This window comes from Cololabis saira, chromosome 17 (assembly GCF_033807715.1).
Source record: "Cololabis saira isolate AMF1-May2022 chromosome 17, fColSai1.1, whole genome shotgun sequence".
Classification (NCBI taxonomy): Eukaryota; Metazoa; Chordata; class Actinopteri; order Beloniformes; family Belonidae; genus Cololabis; species Cololabis saira.
The window spans coordinates 37,279,230-37,301,640 of NC_084603.1; positions in this window are offsets into that span (position 1 = coordinate 37,279,230).

A 22,411-nucleotide genomic window follows, 5' to 3' on the forward strand; every position below is an offset into this window, starting at 1 on the left:
CATGAAAGACTTTCAGCTTGCTTGTGTCCATAACATCATTGGCGGATTCACCCCCCTCCTCTTCACGCGACAGCTCAATCTGCCCTCCCAGAGCCTGTACACTGTCATTGGGAATCAGACAGACAGCCTCTTTATGGCAGTCTTTACGACTCCAACTGAAATAACTGTATTCCCCGGTGGGAGATAGAGTGGTAGTGGGAAATGTAACTGTATACATTTACTACAGTAGGAGAAGGATGGAGAGAGCATAGATAAGAGATGTCCCACACTGGTCAATCAGAGGCAGTATAGTCATTCAGATTGCCTTCCCATCTTTTTTCCTCCCCTGTCTGATTTCTCTTTTACACCCATCTCATCTGTCCATCTGCATCTCTCTCCATCTTTGTCCACACTTTTTGGCAGGTTTGGACCAGCAGCCGTGGTAGAGATTGCTGTCCGGGGTTGTCTTGCGAGATGAAAGATGGCATGGCTGCGGCGCTCACGGACGATCGCACCTTCCGTGTCACACACATACGCACTCTTTCTCTCCCTCACAACCGCGTACATCCAGGTCTTTCATTCGAAATGGTCCCTGCCTGGGCTAATTTACATAATACACTTCTGACACCTTTACTTTATTCATCAATCACACCCAGGCAGCTTCTCCAGGTCCGGGCTTTTGTCTGAGCATGTCTGCGGCTGTGTAAGGCTCGGCACAAAAGATTAATTTCACAGCTTTTTTCCTTTCTCTTCCTCTCCTCCGTCTTCATCGTTCTCCTCCCTCCGTTCCTCCGGCCCTCTCCCTCACCCCTTATCATTGCTCTCCTCCTCCTCCCTTCTCGTTCATCCCTCGCTTTCATTTCCCAAAGCCTGCAGAATGACAGTAGCCAGATAATGAAAACAACAATGCAAGCACTTTTTTCTCTTCTCCTTTAACTCTGGCAGGTCGTATTCCTACATTCTCTCCAGAGTGTATTATTCCTGTCTGTCTTTCTTTCTCGTCTTCTCCTTCTGTCTGCTGTTCTTGTTTATTTTCTTCCTCTTCTGCACCTCCGCCATCTGTTGGCAGTTTTTTTTCTTTCATCTTCGTCATCACTCCATACTGTACTTTAGCGAAGCAGCAACAGATTCGCCGTCAGTCCACATCCCGCACTCCCCCACCTGTCCACATCCCTCTTTCTTTGGTGTTTGTTGTTGAGATGGAAAACCAGTTCCCTGCATGTTGGTTGCACGAGATTGAAGTTTGAAACTGACAAACAAAATAAATAAAGAAATGTTCTTATGTGATTAAAACAGTAAGCACAGCGTGGTGTTTATTACTTCCCTCTGTCATTATCGACCCTCAAGTGCGCCTCACATTTCAATTACATGAAATAAATGAAATAGGGCCTGAAAATCTCACGCTTGTTCGTCGATGGAGATGAGAGGGCAGCTCCTGTTCAGATATCAATTTTTGAACAGATGGGTTGCCATGAGGGGCCATATCTCCCTTTCAATTAAAAAATCTGAAACAATCATTGTCTTAACTGTCATGCAAAAACACACAGATGGGTTTTGTTTGCATCCGTGTCAGACTGAGCCTTTTGTTTTTCCATCAAGCCGCTCATCGGCCACCAGCGGACATCTGTGGTTGTGTTGGCGGCTCTCAGTCAAATGAGTACGTAAAGACCATGAAAAGAAAAAGAAAAGGTCCTGGTGAGGAAAGGACTCCATGCAGTGGTGTCTCCGACTCTGGAGACTCGATACCTGGGTCAAAAGGCTTTTCCAACCCCCCCCCCTTCATCGTGCCCCATTCAGCACCTCCCCCTCCAATCACACACGGTGGCATCTGAACTCAGTCAACGGGATAATTAGCCCCACAGGCCAGCGTTGCAGCGACTGAAAGCTGCATTTCTCTGACTCCTGCGCCAAAAGCAGTGGACCTCTGGGTTGGCATCGTGACCTCTCGCTCAGCCCCCGTTTGCCTCTGTGAGTCCAAACAGGATCTTTAACTCTCCGGTGTTCATTCAAAGAGCTTATTTATCAAGAAAAAAAAAATCATTTGACAAATCTGGGTTTCCTAAGCCACCGCCATAAGTGAGGAACTGCAGCATTCGTTGCCGACTTAAGAGGCACATAAATTATTTTGACAGTTTAACAGAAGAAAATAAGTTTTTTTTTTTAAAGCATTTTGCTTCTTTTTTTTTTTATAACAAAACAAAATGTCTTTAAAGTTGTGGAGATGTGTTCTGACAGAACAAAACCCACTCAGACAGCACCTTAAACCTGGGATTGGTTATTCTTGGGTGTTTTTAATGAAACTTTATTTACCATTGTGATACATAGGGACATAATAATACTACATATGATAATTATTATCATCATTATTATAATTAGATGAACAGCAGCATGTAATGCTGACATTAATTTGACACAGTACTGCGTTGTTGCTTACATGACCATATATCCCAGCAAACAGCAAAATTCAATAAATGCACAATATAATGCAGAAAAAGCTTTGAAATTGTAATTTTAAAAGGAATGGACTGAATAATTTAGAGGCCATATTTTATATTCAGTAAATTAAATCACCTCAACACTTTACTGCTACGGTGCAAAATAAAGCATCAAAATGAAGACTTGAACACAACAGACACCTTTCAATCACACTTTTGGTGCAAAACACCAAAATATTGACAAAACTCAACTTACTATGAGGGGACAAAACAACAGACCCAAACGTCAAATAAAATGACTTTATAAGTTGAGTCCACCAAAGCATGATGGCTATCCAGGATGTTTTTGATTTTGGAAAGTTAATTCTCATTTCTGCAAACACACTGTCATTACTTTTATCCATCCATCCATCCATTCTCCACCGCTTATCCGGAACCGGGTCGCGGGGGCAGCAGTCTCAACAGAGATGCCCAGACTTCCCTCACCCTAGATACTTCCTCCAGCTCTTCCGAGGGGAGGGGAAAAGTGTGACCCCTCATAGTTGGAACACATTCTCTGGTCCCCCTTTTTAAAAAGAAGGACCACCACCCCGGTTTGCCACTCCAGTGGCACTGTCCCCTTCTTCCATGCAATGCTGCAGAGGCGTGTCAACCAAGACAGTCCTACGACAACCTTACTTAAAGGGGACCTATTATGAAAAACACATTTTCTCTTGCTTTAACATATATAAAGTGGTCTCCCCTCAGCCTTCCAACTCAGAGAAGTAGGAAAGTAACCAAATTCTGCAGTGTCTGTACAGCCGCCCGGATGATCCATCCAGTTTGATGTGTCTTCTACGAGCCGTTCAGATTCTGCGCCCGTCGTTACGTAACGACGGGTGGGATTTGCATCGGTTGGCCTAGGATGCGTGAAACCACGCCCACAACTAACTCCGCCGGCCGGAGCTTCCGCCATTTTTTCGTAGCGGTGTATCGCGTCATTCAGGCAGCCAAACAGCACAGTGCCTCCTTATCATTATCATAGCCCCGCCCACTCAGAATCCTGCATAGATAATGAGGTTAGAGAATGGGAAGATAAAGACATGGCTCAGAGGCTGAATTTCTCATTTATTTAGCAAAAACAATCAAAAGCTTGTTTTTAAGACATTCAAGGTCTGTTTAAAATAGGTACGGTATTAGACGCCATAATAGGTCCCCTTTAAGGTAGAGACTTAAGGTACCCAGGGCGGATCTCATCCAACCCTGATGCCCTGCCACTGAGGAGCAGTCAGATTGAGGAGATCTTCGAAGTATTCCTTCCACTGTCCGACGATGTCCCCAGTCGAGGTCAACAGCTCCTCACCTGCACCGTAAACGGTGTTGGCAGAGTACTACTTCCCATTTCTGAGGCGCCGAACGGTTGGCCAGAATTTCCTCGGGGCCGACTGAAAGTCTTCCTCCAAGCCTCATCGAACTCCTCCCAGACCCGAGATTTTGCCTTCAGGACCGCCCGAACCGCGGCTTGCTTGGCCTGCCGTTACCTATCTACTGCGTCAGGAGTCCCACCGGCCAACATAGCCCGGTAGGACTCCTTCTTCAGTCTGACGGCATCCTGTACTTCCGGTGTCCACCACCGGGTTCTAGGATTGCCGCCACAACAGGCACCGGAGACCTTGCGACCACAACTTCGAGCCGCCGCGTTGACAATGGAGGCAGAGAACATGGTCCACTCGGACTCAATGTCCCCAGCCTCCCTCCGAATTTGTGATAAGTTCTCTCGGAGATGAGAGTTGAAGACTACCCTGACAGAAGGCTCAGCAAGACGTTCCCAACAGACCTTCACAATCCGTTTGGGTCTACCCGGTCTGTCCAACCTCCTCCTCCGCCAGTGGATCCAACTCACCACCAGGTGGTGATCAGTTGACAGCTCAGCCCCTCTCTTCACTCGAGTGTCCAAGACATACGGCCGAAGGTCAGATGAAACGACAGTCGATCATTGACCTCCAGCCTAGGGTGTCCTGGTGCCACGTGCACTGATGGACACCCTTATGCCTGAACATGGTGTTCGTTTTTTTTTTTTATGTGACCTACAAATCCAAGTTTCATCACAGTTTTGGAAATATTAGTAGATTTTATATTATCATTATAGTTTATGTATTATATATTTTTTTAAACTTTTTTTAACGACATATGAAAGTTTTTTCAAAATTCCGTGTCCGTTTGATGTATTTTCTATTAGCAGTTTAGATTTGTGCACCTTCAAAGACAAAGGAACCTACCTCACGGAATGCTGTTCATTGCTGTTCAATGCTGCTCAGGCCAGATGAGATGGTGTTATGTAGTGTCCTGGTTTTCCACCAGCGGCTGCCGGCCAGTCGCCATGGGACGGCACTCCAGTTCAGTGGGCAGGGCAGCCACTGATTAAACTTGGCTCTCAGTTGGGACTTAACGTCCATCACATTGGTCCAGGTATCGTGAGGAGCCACCTAGTAGGACCGGTTTCGTTTGTGATTCCTCTGCCTTCTTTGTTTTATTATTGATCACCCCGGCCGAACTGTACAAGGTCAGTCACCAGACAGAGATGGGATTTAATACCATGTGGGTGTTTTTGTTTGTCACCTTAGCTCAGGAGTCAGCTCATTATCAGTTGGAGAGCTACTGTCACACTGGTAGATCTTCAGGCGTTTTATCCTCCTTTCTTCTCCAAGCAGGTGTGTACAAGTCTAGGTTAACACCCCACTGTCTACACACAAGCACACATTCATCCTTTCCCCATCAGTTGCCCACCCCTCCTCTCATTTTCTCCCTGAAGGAAATTAACGCTCTCCTCCCACCCCAGGTGGTGAGGTGTGGGGCAACAGGGATGGAGAGGCGGGGGAGTGTGGAGGAGTGTCGAGAGCCTGATTTATCTGCACCTGTCAGGCCCTGGGAGGCCTCGGCCCGTGCCTGTGTGTGTTGGAGAACGGCGGCGGGGGCGGCGGCGGGGTTCTGTGTGTTTACAATGGGTGCAGGGAGAAAAGCGGCGCTCCCACCTTGGCCTCTGCGTTGGCACAGCGGAAGCCCCTCTCTCTCTCATTAGGACATGTGTGTGTTATAGAGGGGGTGCAGAAGTGTGACAGTTCAAAGTGACATTCACACTTCCCTTTCTCCTTTCCTCCTTCTCACTCTTGCACACACATTCACACGGAAACGGGAAAAAAGGTGCCAATATGTGACATTTGTCCTCATGTCTATATGATACCTTGGATACCTTGGTATCTTATAAAGCATGCAAGTCAAGGTAAGTCATCCTGCAACACTCACCCACACACACATACACACAAAAACACACACACACACACACACACACACATACTTTCAGATTTACATTTTTACTTGAGAAACAGTAACACAGATATCTATAATCCTTTCGCTTGGTTTGCAAAGCTTTTTATTGCCAAGATTTCAAGGTAAATAATACTTTGAGCTCATTTTTAGCCTCAACCTAAACTCCTCGTGTCCCCGTGGATAATGTGTAACCCTTTTACACCATACCAATTACCCACTTCTTCTACAATCCCTGTTTTAACCTTGCAAAAAATTAGGCCAAATCCTGCTAGATTTAGTAAGTGGCTGTCTGTGACTTTTCTTCTGTACCTACCATCGACCCATCCCCCTTTACTGGGTTAACTTAGTCTCTTATTATTGTGAATGACTTTAGATCCACTTCCAGAATGTGTGTGTGTATTCAACCCCTTTATTTCTCCAGGGAGAAAGGTTACCATTATTATTATTTACAAGTGGAATAAAGCATTTCAAACAGTTGCCAATCTTCCCTCGAGTGAACATCCCACTAAATTTGTTCCAGGAGTCAAACCACCTTTCCATCTCCTGGCACTCACTACAGGTCTCTCAGTATGTTAAATGTTTAAAGTCCTTGACAGCACACTTAGAAGAAGACTTCAAATGTTGTTTTTTTTTTTAGAGGGGGGAAGCAACATTTAAGCACAACTGAGGTTCACAAAGTTGAATCTGAGCAAACCACTAGACGTCCATCGCCATGTGTGACGTACAAAAATCAAATACAACACTTAGGAACTTCTCACAGACACGGTGGCAGGTGGTTGATGATTGGGTATGGTTTCGTGGCCACTGGATGTGGACACCTTGTCCTCACACAGAGGAAGACTTCTGTGTCCAAGAGTATCCTGGAGAGAAACATGGACACATCCATCTGACAGCTGAAGCTACATTGAAACTGGTTTATGTGACTCTGAACACAGAAGCAAATCTACATCAGAATGGATGAAAGATAAAAGTGTGCACACACTACATGCATGTTTCATTGGGTTTTTTTGGTCAACCAAAATCCTGCACGGCATTTTCTTCAAAACTCTCTAGCATTGCTTTAAAATCAAGGGTCAACCATTTTGAAAACCAACATCTACACAAACCCTTCCCTTGCATTTATAATTTGGTTCAGGTTTGGGAAGATTAAAGTGACAGCAGATTAACAGGAACTGGAGTCAAACACCTTGAATATTAATTTAGGATTGTTGAACTGAGGCTGGATGCAAATGCTGTCTTTCTGCACGGAGGTCAGGCGCTTCTTGTCTGCCTACCTCCTCCACAGTTTTCCCCTCTGAAACTCATCACCGGATGTAAGCTGCAACGTGAAGGATGTGAGATCGTGGAGATCAGGACTAAAAGCATGAAACTCAGAAAGTGACGTGTGTGGTAAAACAAGCGAGGTCGCTGCACCAGGACGCGTCTGCACGCCAACCGCCTCTAGAAAGTGCCTGCATTTATCCATTTTGCTAAGACAGGATACTTTTGTGAACATAGAGCCATGAACCACAAACACTCACGTTGAGGGCATAAATAAACACTTTTTTCCACCTTGATGAAATATTTCAGCACCGGTCGGAGAAGGACAATGAGTACAGTAGAGCACAGAAAACTATGAGCAAGGAGATGCCAAATTCCACAAAAGCCTGATTTCAGCTGAGAACTCAGCTACGACACCACAGGACAGAACGTTGCAAGCATCAGCACTGTTGAAGAAGAGCTAAATAAAACATCCCTTTCTAAAGCGCAAATTTGAATTTTGTGCCATCCTTGCTAAGACTTAGACTAGAAACAATCTTTGTGGTTCCAGGCCAGGAATTTGATGACAAAACTTATCCAACTGGGGCTCCAGGGGCAGAACACACACAAAACAAGTTCTGAGGTGAGCTTTCATGGAAGACGACAGGACAAGGAGGGACCGGACGGCGAAACCCGCAGCACAACAACAGGGGTCAGCTTCTCTGAGCCAGGGAACCAGGGAACCAACAGACGGCCAGAAGTCCCAGTCAGACTGGTGACGGTCGGTGGATAAGGTGTATCAGTTGCTGGAGCAGCACCGCGGCCTCCAAGGCTATGGTAAACACACACATGTGGCAGACAGGCGAAGACAGAGACATGTGGGAAGGGACACATGGGACACAATGGGAAAAGGAGGGACAAGCAAGGCCGCCTCATGAGACGCAGGGCTCCAAGCTTACACCAGTGGTATCAAATACAGTATACAGTACTTGGCAGGGCTTTGGTTTTTTAGGTTTCTTATCTGTGGTGCATGGCAGGGTTTAAGCTATGCAAGTGCAGTTGTCTTAGTGATTGTTTGTATGCAAAGTAATCAATCAAACTATGTCAGATTGCAGCCCCCTTGCTCTAAAATATCTTCCCAGGCAGCTGCATAGTGCCATAGGGTGAAGCACAGATGTTGCATGAGACAACCAGGATCTTCACTTTGGCTAGTTTGAGCCAACAGTAAGAATGGGACGCCCTAGGAATGGGGGACACCCTGGGAATGGGAGACACCCTGGGAATGGCAGACACCCTGGTAATGGGAGACACCCTGGGAATGGGAGACACCCTGGGAATGGGAGACACCCTGGGAATGGGAGACACCCTGGGAATTGGAGACACCCTGGGAATGGGAGACACCCTGGTAATGGGGGACACCCTGGGAATGGGACGTTCCCAGCGTTGACGCCTCCTGAAAATAATCAAAAATTCCTTCTGGAATGTTAACACAGAAACAAAAAAATACTTGAAATGGACCTAATAGTAAGATTGTTGTCTGGTAAGATGTTTCCAAAGACAAGAATGGATGTTGACTCTTGGTTTACACCAAAGTATTTTAACCTCTACGCTATGTTCAGACCCGGGAGGAGCTCGGAGTCGAGCCGCTGCTCCTTCACATTGAGAGAAGTCAGCTGAGGTGGCTTGGGCATCTGTACCGGATGCCTCCTGGACGTCTCCCTAGGGAGGTGTTCCAGGCATGTCCCTCCTCCCTAGGGAGGAGTTCCAGGCATGTCCCTCCGGGAGGAGACCCCGGGGAAGACCCAGGACACGCTGGAGAGACTATGTCTCTCGGCTGGCCTGGGAACGCCTCGGACTCACCCCGGAAGAGCTGGAGGAAGTGTCTGGGGTGAAGGAAGTCTGGGCATCCCTGCTGAGGCTGCTGCCCCCGCGACCCGGGAACGGACAAGCGGAAGAAGATGAGTGAGTGAGTGATGATGAGTGAGCTATGTTCAGACTTTCACTCTCCATAAATAAAAAAAAAAAACAACAAACAGCCAAAAACCACGTCAAATAGGATTTTTCCAGTTGGATTTGACCATTGTTTGCCTGTTTGCATACATTTGATTGCTGTGGGTAACCATAGCAACCATGTGGATTGTATAGCATCAGCTAGGACACAGATCAGAGCTGATCACCTGCAGTATATGATATCAGCAGTCAGTCAGGGAGATCTGAATCTGATAGGTGATGCTGGAACTGGATTTGGGCCGGCAGAGCAAACAGAACCGTAGTGGAGTGCAGTGGAAAGTAAGAGAACCTTTCATTGCAAGTGGGCATTTGAAATCATTCAAGCACATTTCAGAAACTAGTCCAATTACTTCTCAATCCACTCTTTTCCACGCTTATATTGTGCAGCAGTGTTTATTCAACTGCTGCTTCATTGTCAGCAGTACAGTTATTAATCCAACACCTCCTGTTTGGACCCTCTTCACATTCACACACAATATTTCTTTCACTAAACCCATTAAAATTAATAAGCATGCAATTACCAAGCACACAGCCAAGAAATATGCATATCAAAAAACTTGAGCTGTCATATTGTCCTGAGCGAGTGCCGAGCTCTCTGTCTTGACCACGCGGTCCTCTATTATCATAAAAAGTGTCCTCTGGAAAAAGAAGAAAAAGAAAAAAGCAAGTACTCCTACAGTTAGGCTGCTTACTAATTGGACAACATAATTACTGAGCTGCAACAATTAGCATTGTCTTAATGCATAAGAACAGCGTACCATTTTCATTTCTGTAAGCACGAGTGGGCGTGCGTGTAGCCGGATGAGGTTAAGGTCGTAGCTTATTTTGCCCTAGAAAAAAATAAAGCCGAAGGAAAAAAAAAAAAAAAAAAAAAAAATCTGCTAATATTTTTTTCAAACCATCGGGGAGCGAGCATGAAGAGATGAGCGATAGCGATAACTCAAATTAGTGAGGAGCATCTCTTTTCTCTCCTGATTTCTTCCTTCAGATGCCCTCTTCATCCCTCCCCCCCCCCCCCCTCTGTCGCTTACAATCTCCCTCTCCCTCCCCTTCCAACGCCGTCTTCCACTCCTGATCTATCTTTTTCTCTTTAAAGATGGGCAGAGTGTCACAGAAGAGAGGAGCAGAGGAAGCAGGGAGGAGGAGGAGGAGGGGGAGGAGGAGGAGGGGGTACGCACTATGCAAAGCAGGGCCTCGGTCGCCGAAGTCGGCAGGCTGAGATGAGGTGTCAGCATTGCACGGGTGCACTGATGTATGAATGCGGCGAAATCAAACGCGTCACTCGACGGACAGGAGGGGGTTGGAAAGGTGAAAGCAGCGTGCTGGGAGAGAGCAGCTGTACGTCGGCATCAAGGTGCTGCCTTCCCGCTCTCCCTTCCTCCATCACTCTTCCATTCTTGTCTTGTTTTGTGGCGTCGGATTATTTATTTATCTCCCTGTTTTTCTTCATCTCCAACTTGCCGCCGCTTCCTCCGTTTCGGTGCCACGGAAGAGGCCACAGCCCTAACAAGGTACAGCGGTCACAAAGAGAGCTGCAGAAAAAAAAAAAAGACCCAGCTACTCAGAGAAAATATTAGCATATCCCCTAGGGAATACCAACTAAATTGATACCAAATGAAGCCAACCCCTCCTTCTCCCCCATTTTCGCTCCCCACTATCTTCCTCCCGCCGCTCTTTTCTTCATCTCAGACCCACTCCCAAGGTGTGACAGAGTCGTGTTCATTAGTATGTGTAAATCCCTGTTTTTGTCAACACGGTGGATGACATCGCGTGGACCGGTGGCGCCGCCTGACTCTACTACTCCGGTTCATCTCGGGCTCATCACTCACAGTGATATGTGAGAAGGTACTGGGAGAAAGGGGAGAAAGAAAAGGAGGAAGCAGCGGTGGGGACGAGTAAAGTGGGGAAAAAAAAACAGTCTGCCAGCTTTCAAGGTCACTTCATACCAGTCAGGATGAAACTGTCTTTGTTTTTGTTGTAATGTTGGGGATGGAAATGTCCCACTGGATGAGGAAATGAGCCAGTTTACACTTACAGTCGTGTGCAAAAGTTAGCGCACCTTCTTTTAATCCTGTTGCACTGCAAAAACTTAAAATCTTACCAGGAATATTTGTCTTATTTCTAGTTAAAATGTCTCATTTTAAGTTAAAAAATGACTTGTTATTTGACAATTTTCACCTTTATCTTCTCATTACAAGCAAAAAAATCCTGTTCCACTGGCAGATTTTTCTACTTATTTTAAGTGAAAATCTACTTGAAACAGGTGGAAATTGTTGTTTTTTTTTTTTCCAGTGATGAGTCTTGTTTTAAGTGTAATGAAATTTTATTGACTAAAAATGTGACATATTAACTAGAAATAAGACAAATATTCTTGTTAAGATTTTGAGTTTTTGCAGTGTGACTTGGGTAAAAACATGATGAAAAGCATTTGAGTGTATCGGTTCTGAATATTAGACAAATACAACCTCAGATGAATAAAACTGTGCCATTATTCGTTTTGCAAAAATCACGCCAAAAAGATAAAATCATAATTAGAACCAAGTATCCCCATGATCAGAATCCCTCCACGGTTTGGTTCTGAGAGTTCAGGCTCACGCGTTCTTGTTAAACTTTCTCCTGGAAACCCTCAGTAACAAACCGCGTTCAGCTTTCTGCTGACCGTGCTGGCGGGAACTTGAACTGGTGGGGTCAAGAGAGCTTCCACAAGTGAAACTCCAAAAACATCAATTTGATTCGATTTGAAGATTTTATTTCGAACATGCATGTTAAAAAAAGAATACAAAAAAGTACAAAAATAAAATACAAATATATATATATATATATATATATATATATATATATATATATATATATATATATATATATATATATATATATATATATATATATATATATACATACATGTTTGTAGACAGAATCTGAATCTTACATACATTCTTACATATAACAAGAGTTTCAATAAGCTTACTTATAAAACACACATAACCAAACACCCCTACTTTAATAACTATTCAATATAGTGATATAATACTCAATTATATGTATATATAAATATAGTCAAAATCAAAACAAATCAAAGCAAAAAAAAGAAAATAAAACAAACGCCCAGCATTTAGTTGTGTTACTATGTATGTATGTAATAATAGAAGTAACTAGAAAATTTCTGGAAATTTTGATATGGGCATGCCCTACCGCCCATTCGTCCCCTCTCGCTGCTTTGGTTTGGGGCTGTAGTGGTTGTGTTTAGGGTGGTTCTATGTCAGTTTGAGGTGTTTTTACGCTTGTATTTCATTCATTCCTGTGCTCCCAATAGTTATTAATGGGGCGCGCTTTTTGGCATCTAGCGTTGCCACGGTAACGCTTTTGACTGAGAAAAGTAATGCCCATCGAGGAAAGATGGAGACGCATGTAACGATGTATGCCGTGCATGGGTGCATGTTCCGGTTCAGGCTACGTTAACGGATAGGTTTTTTTTTCACCATGGTACAAAACCCCATCCGAATGAATGGGGCCATTTGGCCTGGATTTTGACATAAAATTTCCTTAAATGCCAGCTGCATGAAATTTGAGTATGTTGAAGTCCACAGCGTGCCGAGTCAGGAGACATTTGTACGATGTGTCTACAATAACCTGTTGCCTAGCAACAAGCTTCCAAATTCAAACAGAAATGAAAAAAAAATGAAAGGCCAATATCGCAAAAACTGTAATAATTAGCATAATGAGGTTGTACAGTCTGTTAGTGCCAATCGGGCCGAGTGTTTGAAAGTTTCAACAATGTCTCTACGATAAAGTTCGGCCGAGCAATAAGCGTCCGAATTTTGGCCTTTTCTTTTGCTTTTTGGCATCTAGCGTTGCCACGGTAACACTTTTTACTGAGAAAAGTAATGCCCATCGAGGAACGATGGAGACGCATCCAACGATGTATGCCATGTATGGGTGCATGTTCCGGTTCAGGCTATGTTAACGGATAGGTTTTTTTTTCACCATGGTACAAAACCCCATCCGAATGAATGGGGCCATTTGGCCTGGATTTTGACATAAAATTTCCTTAAATCCCAGCTTCATGAAATTTGAGTATGTTGAAGTCCACAGCGTGCCGAGTCGGGAAACATTTGTACGATGTCTCTACGATAACCTGTTGCCTAGCAACAAGCGTCCAAAGTCAAACGGAAAAAAAAAAAAAAAATGAAAGGTCAATATCACAAAAACTGTAATACTTGGCATAATAAGGTTGTACGGTCGGTTAGGGACAATCGGACCGAGTGATTGAAAGTTTGAACGATGTCTCTACGATAAAGTTCGGCCGAGCAATAAGCGCGGGAATTTTCGCCTTTTTTTTTGCTTTTTGGCAACTAGCGTTGCCACGGTAACCCCTATTACGGAGAAAAGTAATGCCCATCGAGGCATGATGGAGACGCATCCAACGATGTATGCCATGCATGGGTGCACGTTCCGGTTCGGGCCGCATTAACGGACGAAAAAAAGTGCGGAATAATAAGAAAAGGGAAACCTTTTCTAGATACTAATATATCGCCTTCATTTTCATGTTTTTCCTCGTTTTTCCGGCCGTGTTTTAGTTTTTGGGGATTTTTTTTTTCCACATCCGAGCGGGGTCATGCTGTACACCCGCTGGTGTGACGTGGGACTTTTGCGACTTTAGCTTGTTAGCAAAATGCTAGCAACATTGCCCTTTGGGCCATTCTGGACGATTGCAATATGGTCATGCCATTACTTGGCATGCCCATAATTATAATGCATATTATTACATTATCATTACTTTACTATAATACTACAATATATTAGAGAACAATAGACAGCAATGGTACAACAATATATTTGAATAACTATAGAGTAGATATGCTATATATACTGGTTCATATACTTACCCTCAATTATATACATAAAAATTACTATAAATCTATATATCGACATATCTACATATAACTATAAATCAATATATATTAATAGAGATATAGATATATAAATACTGTACGTATAATATAACTCAATATATCTATATACGTACCTACATATAACATATCTATATCCATATTATAAATCTATATATCTACATAAATGTACATGTCTACATGTTTATTCGCATCTGTATTTTGAATAAAAAGTTTCTTTGTATCATATCCATCATGTAATATCATATCCAATGAACCGAAGCAACGCTGTAAAGATAGAGCTGCTTTCCTGCACGACCACGTCCATGACAGCGTCATGCAGGACTAACACATGTGGACCTAAATGCTGCTGAATCATGGAGGTACTTAGTGTTGCCCACACGTGGCTTTACTGTATGTCGGGGCTTCATTTTTGCTTTGTAAATTTGTGTGCGTGTGTATGTGTAATGAGACAGTGGATCCCCACAAAATGTTAAATAATCCACTCTTCCCTCCATCTTTGCCACCAAGTATTGATGCTAATTACAAAAAAAAGATACAAAGTCCATTTTTTTTCCTTGAATTACACATATTAACACACGTAAGTGTTGTTTTGTCTCTAAGTGCACTCACAGGAGTATTTTAGATGACTCATCCCTTTTAAGAGCACATAAGTGGAAACAGTCACAGCCATATTTGAAACCGTTTAGTTGAAACATAAGAAAAAGACTCCAATTTACGCTGCTGGAATTAAGTTATTTGACTTTATGTTGTGAACTGCTAAGGCCCACTTGTTTTTTTTTTCCTTATTATTATTATTAATATTATTATTATATTCCATTCTAGCAGAGCCGGTTTGCTCAGTTAATGTCCTGACTTATGGTGGACATATTAAATTATAGGATGAAGAAGAAAAAAATCAATTAATGGCTTAGGCAATAAGCTGCAGCTTCTCTGACGTGGCAGGCTGGAGCTCTTGTGACACTAATACACGTTATGTTATTTGAATAAGGGCTGAAGGCTTTCTCTCTTGATTTTATTACAGCAACAGCAAATTGCTTTGAATAACACTGCTAATGGGCAGAGTGAAAGGCAAACTTTGGATGATGTACAGAACGGTTAGTTGGAACCACATCAGGCTTTCCAGCCGTGGAGGAAAAACAGGATAACGTGGGGAAAATAACTAATTTAATAAATATTAATGTTAACCCTTGTGCTGTCTTCGGGTCAAGGAAGGAGGAAGAGAAGAAGGGATGAAAGATGGAATGAAGGAAGAATGAAAAGAAGGAAAGAAGGATGGAAGGGAGAAAATAAGGAAGGGAGGATGGGAGAAAAGGAAGGGAGGAAAGAAGGAAGGAAGGAAGGAAGGAAGGAAGGAAGGAAGGAAGGAAGGAAGGAAGGAAGGAAGGAAGGAAGGAAGGAAGGAAATAGGAAGGGGAGAAAGAAGGAGAGAGCAGGAGGAAAGAAGGAAGGGAGGGAAAAAAGAAGGAAGGAAGGAAGGAAGGAAGGAAGGAAGGAAGGAAGGAAGGAAGGAAGGAAGGAAGGAAGGAAGGAAGGAAGGAAGGAAGGAAGGAAGGAAGGAAGAAAACAAGAAAAGAAGGAAGGAAGGAAGGAAGGGAGAAAATAGGAAGGGGAGAAAGGAGGAGAGAGCAGGAGGAAAGAAGGAAGGAAGGAAGGAAGGAAGGAAGGAAGGAAGGAAGGAAGGAAGGAAGGAAGGAAGGAAGGAAGGAAGGAAGGAAAGGAGGAGAGAGCAGGAGGAAAGAAGGAAGGAAGGAAGGAAGGAAGGAAGGAAGGAAGGAAGGAAGGAAGGAAGGAAGGAAGGAAAGGAGGAGAGAGCAGGAGGAAAGAAGGACGGAAGGGAAAAAAGAAGGAAAGAAGGAAGGAAGGAAGGAAGGAAGGGAGGGAGGGAGGAAGGAAGGAAGGAAGGAAGGAAAGGAGGAGAGAGCAGGAGGAAAGAAGGACGGAAGGGAAAAAAGAAGGAAGGAAGGAAGGAAGGAAGGAAGGAAGGAAGGAAGGAAGGAAGGAAGGAAGGGAGGGAGGGAGGGAGGAAGGAAGGAAGGAAGGAAGGAAGGAAGGAAGGAAGGAAGGAAGGAAGGAAGGAAGGAAGGAAGGAAGGAAGGAAGGAAGGAAGGAAGGAAGGAAGGAAGGGAGAAAATAGGAAGGGAAGAAGGGAGGAAAGAGCAGGAGGAAAGAAGGAAGGAAGGAAGGAAGGAAGGAAGGAAGGAAGGAAGGAAGGAAGGAAGGAAGGAAGGAAGGAAGGAAGGAAGGAAGGAAGGAAGGAAGGAAGGAAGGAAGGAAGGAAGGAAGGATAGGAGAATTAGATAGACAGTTCAAGGGTTAAAACCGATTTCTGTATATCAGTAAGTGGAACTCGTAACGTTAGTGATCTTCCTAAAAGAGCTGTACTACTAATTTGATTGTGAGGGACAAAACCGTGCGTGCATTTATCAGGAGCATCCAGTTGCCGACATTACACCCATGATGCAATGCAAACGGCTGCTCCATTACCCGGGCTGCCCCGCCGTGAACTCTCCATTGAACACATGCGTTCCACCCGGCGCACGAGGGACGTGCAGAGCCCCACAAGCATGTTAAGATTTCATTTAGATTTCATTCATGCTCTAAAATATTTCTTGTACGGAGGGGGGCTGGGGGCTGCATGGGAATGCATTCTCCATGAATGGGAAACAGCTGAGCGTGTGCGTTTGTTTGTGTGCATCCTTCGCCCCCTTTTCAATTTTCAGAAGTGTCAGCCGGACGCGAGGAAAGCTGCTAGCTGATACATCAGCCGGGCCGTCGGCGCTTTTGTTGCATCCTCGCTTCATACGCAGATATCCTGACAAGTACGGCCATAAATTCGGAGCTTTTGTCAAAGTCTGCCAGGTAGCAATAACAGCAACTGATTCGCAGATTATCTTCACAAACTGCAGGTCAACGTGTTTCTGGCAGACAAGCACCATCAGGGTGTTGTTCTTAACACTGCTGGTGATGTCACGTGAATGAGCAGGACGCCGTCTCAGTGATTGCAAGATTTGGCAGGACATGTTTTCATTTTCCAGTTTTTCCATCTATTTAGCGAGAGACAACACCTCTGTCCTGTGCAAGAATACGTCCTCTTTAAACAAAAGCAACTTATTACATGACGTGCAAGGGTTATTAACACTTGCACTGCAATAACTCAAAATCTTACCAGGAATATTTGTCTTATTTCTAGTTAAAACGTCTAATTTTTAGTCAGAAAATCTCATTACACTTAAAACAAGAGTCATTACCAGAAAAATAACTTGTTATTTGACAATTTTCACCTGTTTCAAGTACATTTTCACTTGAAATAAGTAGAAAAATTTGCCAGTGGGACAAGATTTATCTCCTCATTACAAGTAAAAAAATCTTCCACTAGCAGAATTTTTCTACTTATTTTAAGTGAAGGTGGAAGGTGGAAATTGTTGTTTTTTCCAGTGATGAGTCTTGTTTTAAGTGTAATGAGATTATGAGAGAGAGACTAAAAATGAGACAATTTAACTAGAAATAAGACAAATATTCTTGTTAAGATTTTGAGTTCTTGCAGTGTGGGTGTTAATATTAGGCAAATACAAACTCTGATTATTAAAAAAAAGATAAAAACTGAACGTCACTATGGTGTGGCACATAGAAAAATAAAGTACAAAAATTAAAAAAAAAAAGATAAAAACTATTTTTTCCCGAGCCGTTGTTTTTTTAACAAAATTGAAGCCAAAAAAAAAGGAAAAGGGCTTTGGTATTACCATGCTGTGATTCAACAGCCTGTAGATCGTCATAGCAGCGATAACCTGGACGAGTCATTTCCCCGTCCGGTTTTATCAGCCTCCCACATGCTGTAGAGAAAGAATTGTGATGTGTTGATAGTCCACTTTAGCTCAAACGTGTAATGGAAACACCCTTTTCTCACATGTGCGCGTCTACAGCATAACTGGATATGACATAGTTGCTCACTTTGGTCTCATTCGTCCAAAGCGTGTTGTTCCAAAGTCTTCTGGTTTGTTCAGCAAACCACTTCCATGTTTTCGTTTCAGACAGAAGAGAATTCCTCTTGGCAATCCCACCCAACAAATCCTTCCTGCTCAGGTGCAATTACCCGTGGTAATTGTCCTGTCACGGACTTTCATGGACTACAAAGTTTTACATACTCAGCGAGGGCTGCCGGGTCTAAGATGCAGCTCTTGGCTTTATTTCTGAGTTCTTGGACCACTAGCATGGTCTGACCTTTGGGTACATTTGCCAGGACGTCCATTCCTGGGAAGACTGGATGTTTTCCTCTTGAATAGGTTTTACAATCTTTTCCAAACTGATATGCAGCAACAGTTGCTTTTTCTAAGACCACTGCTAATTTCTTCCCCATTTGGCCGTATGTTAACACATGACTGACCAGCAAATTGATAAAGACATTTGTTTTTATAGAGGTCTGCACACCTGATGATGGTCAGTTGGGCAAGGGGCTGATGATTAGCAGCATCTGGTTGCAACTTACCTTGTTAGATACAGAAGACTTGGAAACATACATTGTGGCATAGAATTGTGAAATTGGTTTAATTCACCGTACAAATTGTTACAGATTACTTTTGTAATACTGTATTTGACCCGGTCTTTGTACATTTTGACCGTATAGAAACGTAATTCCTGCCATTGTAAGAATGAGATGTACCTGCTGTACTCTACTGCCCTTACTTTTTAACATCTTGTGCTTTTTATTATTTTAGCTCTTTTCTTATCATTTTATTTGCTATTTACTGTAAAAAAAAAAAAAAAAAAAAAATTTAATTAAATAAAAAAGTACAGTAAAAAAGTAAAAAGGTTTTTATTTGTTATTTACTGTGGGCAGCACGGTGGCTTAGTTGTTAGCACTGTTGCCTCACAGCAAGAAGGTCCCCGGTTCGACTTCCAGGCCGAGCAGGGTCTTTCTGTGTGGAGTTTGCATGTTCTCCCCGTGCTTGCGTGGGTTCTCTCCGGGTACTCCGGTTTCCTCCCACAGTCCAAAAACATGCATATTAGGTTAATTGGTGATTACACAATAGTGGTTGTGAGCATGGTTTGTGTTTATATGTGGCCCTGTGATGGACTGGTGACCTGTCCAGGGTGAACCTGCCTCTCACCTGAAAATAGCTGGGATAGACTCCAGCAGACCCCCGTGACCCTGCAAAGGATAAAGCGGGTATAGATAATGGATGGATGGATGGATTGATGGATGCTATTTACTGTTTAATTGTGTCTTGCCGCTTTTAATGTTGATGTAAAGCGCTTTGAATTATTGTTGAATTGTGCTATACAAATAAACTTGCCTTGCCTTGCCTAGATCCTACGGCAGTAGTAAGGGTGTACTTAGTGTTGCCCACATATATAATTTGTCTTCTTTGTGGCTACATTTTTTTTAAACGAGAAATGGCAGAGAACAAAACATTATATGCTGATGTTTGTCTAAGGTTGTGTTTTCCCAATACGATTTATTACAATAAGATGTATTTTATTATCATTTAAATGGCTTGGTGCGTGGGTTTCCTCCGGGTTCTCCGGTTTCCTCCCACAGTCCAAAAACATGCATACTAGGTTAATTGGTGATTCTAAATTGCCTGTGAGTGTGAGTGTGAGCGTGAGTGTGTCTGGTTGTTTGTCTGTATATGTGGCCCTGTGATGGACTGGTGACCTGTCCAGGGTGTCCCTGCCTCTCACCTGAAAATAGCTGGGATAGGCTCCAGCAGACCCCTGTGACCCTGCAAAGGATAAAGCGGGTATAGATAATGGATGGATGGTTAAATGGAAAGATTTATGATTAAGAGAATGGACGGTAACTTCTGCACATGACTGGAGAAAAACCAATGCAGACACAATCAGACACACCAGCAGAAACATTTTCCTTTATGTCTATGTGAGCTGGACAAATAGTAGTAGTACATGTCACGCTGTTCTGTTGATCCGTGCACAGACCTACCCTCACATGTCCAACACTCGTCATTGCAAACCCACCCGTACACTTGCAGTCTTTACTGGTGCTCTATGTGTGCCCTCCCCTTTATTCTCACACACGGAGACTACTTCTAGATCAGGGGTGGCCAACCAGTCAGAGGCTAAGAGGCACAATTGGTTACTATGTTACTGCAAGGAGCCACATCGTACACATGCACACATCAACTACCCATGATCCCTCACTCCCTGCTCTCTCTGAGACATAAAAATACCATTAGAAAACGGAAAGGTGAAATCCTGCAATCTGATTGGTTGTTAACTGTGGTATAATGAGCATATACCACGGCTTCTATTCTAAAGCCTTATCACAGCATATCATTCCGCGTCAGGGAAGCAACAATGTATCCATGACAACAACCAACTGTTACATATTTTTGGACGGTTACAGCAGGTAGCTGTAACCGTAAAAAGTTTATTTTTTCATTTTCGTTAACAATTAATCAGGCATGTTCACGGTAAAGGTTGATCTTCGGGGATGGATGAATGGATAAAAAAAAGGTGAGCAAAAGACGACATGCAGAGCTACATCTGGAGAGATGGGACTATTTTATTCCACAGTGGGGCTATTTTTACTGGATAATATGTATTTCCGATTAATTAAAAACTATATTAAATAGATTGTGTATTCCTTTTTCATATTTACATTATTGGTAACCGTTTTATAAAAGCAATACATCACTTGGCGTCGGGCCGGAGACGCCCCTCAGCTGTGATATGAGTGTATTCCACGGCCTGTCGTGATGTATTGCTTAAATATTAATAAACTCTCCCACTCTGTTAAAAACGTCCTGTGTTTATCTTCATATTTTGTTTGGCTGTGCATTTTTTCCCTGCTATTTTGAGAGTGGATTTTTTTCCCCTCCAAGTTATTTGTGTCACAAACGCAAAATGTATTCTTAGAAGCATCACAGGTGTGACTGACCAGAGAAGCAGACCGCCTCAAGCAAAAGGATGATATGGTTGGAACGATGTGACTGATAAAGGATTATCAGCTGTCTTTTAAACAGATGCTCTGTCATTCTTTTCTTTACATTTTCCCAGAGGTGTATAATCCAGGTGCCATAAAGTACAAATCCTGTCCAGCAGTTGTTCCAACCGGTCACTAAAGCAGCTCCTCTGCAGGTAGACGGTTGTTAGTGAAAAAACCTGTTTTAAATGTACTGGCCGATCCACAGGTATATGTTTTAATGAGCAAATATCAGCTTAATGTAAAAAAAATTATTTGACTAATGGTGCTTTGAGACAGACTATATTTCAAAATTGGTCTTAATTTAAGATTGATTCAAAACTATTTTTGATTTTGTAAAAAAAACAAAAACATTACAGCACATAATCCAGGTGCCATAAAATAAAAACGGTGCCATGTTTCTAGATCAGCCTGTACATTTAGAACAGGGCTTTTCACTAAGGACCTACCATCTACAACCTGATCTCACAAAAATCACGTGACCAGGATCTCCGCTCGTCACTCTATGACGTAGAGGGGATGCTCACGGAATTCCCTGTGTTTGACGGAATGGGAGAATGGTTAAAACAATGAATTTAAATATCGCCTGTCTCCACTTCCTGGTTCAAAATCAATTAAAAATGATATTTTGTGGTTGGACGATGCTCTGGTTAAGGTCTGGTTAGGTTATTGCATCACTTATGATTGGTTAGAAGTAGGAAACGCTTGTGGTTTTTGCTAAAAATAATAATTTCACATCACTTACGCCACCTCCGTCGTCATGGCGACAGCAAACAACATGGTTAAATACTCGAATTTACGTTAAATACTAGAAAACACGGTTAAATACTCGCCGTCAAAATACTGTTTTAAACACATCAAAACACCATTAAAACACTGTTTAAACAGCGTTAAGAACATGCTAAACTGACAGTAACAAACAGTAACTTGCGCATCAAAATAACTTAGCCACTATAATAAAGAATGATATATACATAATAATAATGTAATAATCCGTGTATATATCACGACAACGGATCCCATTGACTTCGCATAGGTACAATATCCGTGGTGATCACACGGAATTATACCATTTCCGTGTTGGCGCCACGGAAAATAGTGGTGAGAGGTCGTGGGCATTTCACAGATTTTTGTGAGATCAGGTTGACCATCTACCTGCAGAGGAGCTAGTTTAGTTTTTGGTTGGAACAACTGATGGACTGTATTTTTTACTTTCTGGCACCTGGATTATACACCTCTGCATTTTCCACAGCTCCTTTTTGTTTCTGACCCCACACAGATAGTCACTCTTTCTCCTCAAAAATCACAGAGCAGGTACTAGATAATGGCTGCCGGTGTGACCCTTTGTGGCAATGGTTTGAAGCAGGTGTCATTTTAATAACATATCCTAGCGGGCATGCCAGCGGCCGCGGGAGTCGTGGAACCGCGGGGGTTCAGACGTGAGCCCTTTTGGCTAATGCTGCTTTATGAAGTGGAGGCGTCTGAGGCGTCACCTTATGAAACGCTCCTACGTAAAGACCACGCTGGCTTTGGCCGTGCGATTGAGACGGATGAGCCAGATCTAGCTAAGTCTTAGCAGCCTGGATCTC